We start from the raw sequence: 6,000 nt of genomic DNA, 5'->3' as shown, positions 1-6,000 counted from the left end.
TACTCTAAAGGTAAGTTAACTAACCGTATTAGCTCTAAGCGTAGATAATCCCTTTTTAATAAGGATAAGTGCCCCTTGTGCTTCCGGCGCGGCCACGATCTGTAGGGCTACTAGATACTATTCCTAGAGTTAGCACCAGAGGGTTTTTAAGCTAACGACTCGGTTAGGAGGCTTATAGAGAAGTTCCTTAGGATAGACCGGGACCTATAAGGCGCCGTGGAGAAGATTAGATCCTAAAATAAAAGGAAAAGAACCGCCGTTACCGATAATAATAACAAAGTCGGTAGTAATATTAAAGCCACTAATAATAATAATAAAGTCAGTGGCGGCGGCGGCGATAATAATAATAATAATAAAGTCTTTAAGGAGGCATAACTATATACGGATAAGAGGACTGCTGTTACTAATAATAATAATAAAGTCGGTGGCGGCGGCGGCGGTAGCGGTATAGAGTCACGCCGGCTAGAAGCCCCGGCGGCCGCCCTCCTGGCCGCCGTATATCCTTTACGGCAGTCCGCGATATTAGACTTAGGTGCCACCTCCTACGTTTTCTATAATGGAAGCAGATTTACGGATTATAGACCGGCTAGCCTTAGTAACGTTATAATCGCCGGCACTATAACGGTACCGATTTAAGGGTATAGAGACGGTATTATTATAATAGAAGGAATGGCCGGCCCGATTAAGTTCCGGTTAAAAGACGTAGCCTACTACGAAGACTTTGTCTATAACCTAGTCTTTAATAAGAAGATACGTTAAAGCGGTTACTGGTGGGATTAGGAGCCGCTAAACGATTATATATACCGCCGTGATCGATTAATGCTTTATAAGCTAAGTGTCTATTACGATTAAACCATTATGAAGCTCTTTCTAGTCACTAACGCCTCTGCTATTACTGCTTTTCTAGCCCCGACCTTATTAACCCGAAAACCGATCGAAAGACTAGCTAGCTAAGCCGACGGTAACCTGTGGTATCTCCGTTTAGGGCACGCCGGCCCTAATATAATAAAGTAACTGGAAGAGTAGCTATAGGGCGTTAAACTAAGGGGGCTAGGAACGGTGGATTATAACGCCTACGCTAAATCCAAAATCCAGCGTTAGATTAGCTGGCGGACCCGAATAGCTCTAAGCTATGCCGGTAAGAGGTGAGTAATCGACTTTACGGAGTTTTAACTAGCCGCTAAGAGTTATATACGGATTATATTCTTCACGGACCGATATAGCGGATTCGTTACTTACTACGTGATAACGTTAAAGAGGGCCTCCGATATCTATGCGGTTATAAACTAATATATCCGATAGGTTTAACGTTAATTTAACCGCTAGGTACGGGTCCTTAAGTATAATAACAAACTAATATAATTGCTTAAAATACAGGGCTTAGCTAAGGGATTTAGTATCTAACTAGAGTCTTCTTTAGTAGAGACCCCCGCTTAGAACGGCGGTGCCGAAAGGTCTAGGGCCGTTATTATACCAAAGGCATAAGCTATACGGATCCACTCTTAATTACCTGATTTCTTATAGGTTAAGGTCATTCTATCTACCGCTTACGTATAAAACAGAACACTAAAACAGCGGCTTAGCGAGAAGACCCCGTTTAAGGTCCTCTATTAACGTAAGCCGTAGCTAGGCTACCTTCGGGCCTTTAGGTATAAGGCTTTTCCTATAACCAGAGCAGCTCTAATAAGGTCTAGAAAGCTTTAAAACCAACTAGCGCCGCGGGCCTATATCGGCTACCTTATAGGATACGATTTAACTAATATTTACCGTATCTAGGTCCCTGGCCTTAAAAGGAACCGTATCGTTTATACCCGTAACGTCCTTTTTAATAAATAAGAGTATTTTCATAGCAGTCTCGAAGCCTTAAAGGACGATTTATATTAATTAACGGAAGAAGAGCTAGTGGATATTATTAAGAGGCAGGATATTCCGACTGTACTATTTGGATATTCCGACTGTAGTTCTGAGATGGACCCACTTTCTTCCTGTTTCGGAATGACAGACACAGCTACGGTCGCAAACCACTCCAACGCCTTTTGACGCTTTAGATCAATTTGATCGCTCAGATTAATTAAAGGCAGTAACTGAAATGATTTTGACTGCTCGATTGAGAACAGCGATTCCATTTCGTATCTATTTACCACCCATTAGGGCCTCTTTGCAGAATCCAGTTCCCCGTCACTCATCCTTATATATCTAGCCGACTCCTGCCGCTGCTCCTGTTGTTTGTTGTTGTTGTTGTTGCTGCTGCAATTAACGGATAAGCTCATTCGTTTGATTGAAGCCGATCGCAGAAGAAATAGCTCCGCGACCTCCGCCAGCAATAACAGCTCCACGACCTCTTCCACGACCTCTTCCACGACCTCTTCCACGACCTCTTCCACGACCTCTTCCACGACCTCTTCCACGACCTCTTCCACGCTCACGGATATCGCCTTGTTGTTATTGTTGTTGCTGCTATTATAAGGCAAGGAAAGTAGGTAGTAGAGGCGTAATCGCTTGTTGATTGAAGTTGATTGATGATGATCGTGATGATGGCTTAATGGGTTGAATTAGCGATCGTAACTTTGTGTGTGTGTGTGTCTAGGACGTAAAATTTAATTGGCCGGAAAAGTGGACCCACCGGAACTACAGTCGGAATATCCAAGTGGTACAGTCGGAATATCCTGCCTCATTATTAATTAGATCCGCCTACTAGATATATATATAATTAATAAGGCAAACCGTTATCGCCCGAAATATATATAATAGCATACTTCGAGCCTATTCTCTAGTCGGGTAGCAAGGTTAACGAACCTCTCCTAAGGGCTATGCCTGCCGGCCTTAAGGCTTAGGGGTAGAACCGTTTATAGAGCCCGAGAGGCCGGAACGGTAGGAGGAGCTTATAGAGCCTACGAGGCCGGAGCTAAAAAAGGACTCTTCCACGGCCGTGATTAATCACTAACGCCTAAATAGCCACCTTCTAACTCTACTAGAAACCCCCCCTTAGGCAGGGCTTATAGCGGCTGCTTTCACGGGCTATATGCCTATAGGGCAGGGAGGAGCTAAATATCGAAGCTATAGCAGTAACCGCGTCTAAATCTCCGCGTTTAACACAGGAAGATATACCCTATTAGTCCGTAATTTAAATAGTAAGCCGCTAACGAAGTTAAAAATCAAAAGGGCAGTTAAGAGACCCCGTAAGATATACCGTAAATTACTACCGGCCCCTCCGAGAAATTAATAAGACCTTAAAGGCCACCTATATAAGATCCTATTCCGATAAGCCTAAAGGGATCACCTAAAGAGTTATAAAGAGATAGGCTCGTGGATCACGGTGCCGAAGGATAGGGCGAAGGGGTATTAAGTGCTTAGCTATATATAGGTAATAACCTATAAGTTTAATATACACGGCTTTTTATAAAAGTATAAGGCTAGATTAATAGTCCGCGGAGATTAATAGTATTAAGACTCGTTAAAAGATATATATATAGCCACTCTCGCCGGTCGCTCCTTTAGATCATTAATAGCGATCGCCGCCCGCTTTAATCTATCCTTAATATAATATAACGTTATTAACGCGTTTATACACGCCCCTTTACTATACGATATATATATACGGTACCTACCCAGGACCATGGTGCCGGGTTAACGATTATTACTAAAGAAGGCGTTATACGGGCTACGGGAGTCTCTATTACTATAATAAAAGTATATTATAGAAGTGCTAAAAAGAGACGGGTTTAAGATAGTGCCGTAAGGACCCCGCTATTTTATACGCTATAGGCTAATCTTATTTCTCTATATAGACGATATCGTGATCGACTTTAAGGAAGACTTTAAGAAAGAGATAGAATAAGCTATCGCGAGCCTACGAGAGCACTACGCATTATAAGGCGGGCAGCTATTATAATAGTTCCTTAGGATTAAGGTCATTCGGGACCGTCCCTTAAGGAAGATATAGCTATTATAACGCGATTATATCGTGAAGGTAGGATATCTGCTATTAACAGTATCTAACTATAAACCCACGAGTCCTATAAAGCCCGCATAGCTATTACCGTATACAGGGAGGTTTACTACCGTTAAAAGCTATTAATATAAGATATGATCAGTGCTATATACCGTAGTAATATTATATCCTGATATCGTGTTTATAGTATCTCGACTCTATAGATTTAATATAAACCCTAGCCGTTAGTATCATAAAGTAGCCTACTATTTAATCCGATACCTATTAGCTATATAAACATACACCTTAGAATTAGGTAGAGGCGACTTTATCTAGGTGTTTACCGACACATCCTTTATAGATAACTTAATTTAATCGAAAGAGTAGTTAGGTATTTATAATACGCCTATTTAGAGGCATAGTAGCCTAGCAAGCTAATAAATAAGTAACGGTTATAACGTTAATAATAGAGGCGGAGCTGCTCTTGCTTGTATAAGGTGCGAAGGAAGGGATATTCACGAAGAGGTTATTAGAGGCGATAGGCGTGATATTTAACGATCCACGATTAAGGATACGATACGGTAATAGCTAAACGATACGCCCATTAACGGCGGAGATCGCTTAATTAAATATATATTACGGCACGTGGATATATATAATAGCTGGTTACAAGAGGCGTAGCAGGTTAGAAGGATTAAAGTCAGCTACGTTATAAGCGCTAATATAATCGCTAATAGGTTAACGAAGGTCCTGTCTAGAGAAAAGTTTATAAGCTTTAGGAAATAGGTGGGAGTAATGGATATATAGGAAGGTCTCTATGTAAATAAGCTAGAGGAGATCTTACCTAAGTATTTAGAAGAGCTGGAAAAGAAGTTCGATAGAAACTACGTGGACGTTATAGAAGGGGATATATCGATAGAAGGAGCCTATGAATAACTTTAACTAAATAACTGCCGAATAGTTATTTAGTTAGGGGGGTGTGTCGCATAGGCTGGCCTAAAGCAGGTTCGGAACAGGTTATTCCGGACCCGAAAGTAGGAGTGGACCTGCCGCAGGAATAAGGGCAGGACTTTAGCATAACGATCAGAGATTTCCACAGAGTCAATTAAATCAACAGATAAATCGCTTATTCTAGGTAATAAAGTTATACGCCGTTTGTAATAATAAGCGTTCCCCCGGGGGGAGGTAGTAAAGGTGATACCGGGCAGGAGGCGCCGGCTATGCCTAAACTAATAACGATAATAGCTTATATAATAAGTATCGGATAAGAATAAGGGGTTAACGGATACGCCGGTTACGCTTAGTTCTAAAAATAGTAGTTTATAGGTTAATCAGCGATCTATTACTAGCCCCTTAATATTAATGTAAAAGGCGTTCATTATAATACTTTCGTAACACCTTTAATAATAAAGTAAAATTAATCGCGTAATTCTAAAGAAGCTTACTGAATAACCGGCGCCCTAGCGTAATTACGCAAAACTGCTAGTATATAAGTATAAGCTAATTAAAGAGTTATGTATTTTATAAGTATAGTAATCGGCGATTAGTTAGTAGCGATTAAGGCTAGGAATTAGTTTAGACCTAGTGCCCTAGTGCTATAATAGATCGAATAGGCTTTAATAAAGCTCGAATATACCTTCTAGATATCCTAGAGGCATTATACTAAGAAGATTACTAACCCGAATTAGACCGACTTTATAGTAGTTATCCGGCGAGAGTATTTATCCTAGGATCTATTTATTTATTTATTCTTACTCTGTTATCGCTTAGCTAATGCTAGGCTAGCCTTCGTAGGCAACAGTCCCTCTTAGATTTTAGAAGGGGGGAAAACCTCTTCGGACAAAAACCCCTTCCCCCTTATAGTAATAAAATTCGTTCTATACACGTGGCCGCCACGAAGACACTGTGCGGATGTTGTATTGACACTCTTTGTATTACGAAGCCACTAATATATAAGCTCTATACTCCTTCGTCTTAGTCCTTATTATCCTTTTATTTATTAATTACTAAGATAGACCCTTTGTAATTAATTCTATCCTAAGCTAGTAACCCTATCTTTAGGATTTAAC

This window comes from Sodiomyces alcalophilus, assembly GCF_042370955.1.
Source record: "Sodiomyces alcalophilus JCM 7366 unplaced genomic scaffold ACRALscaffold_7, whole genome shotgun sequence".
NCBI classification, from domain to species: domain Eukaryota; kingdom Fungi; phylum Ascomycota; class Sordariomycetes; order Glomerellales; family Plectosphaerellaceae; genus Sodiomyces; species Sodiomyces alcalophilus.
Note: the sequence above shows the minus strand (reverse complement) of the source record.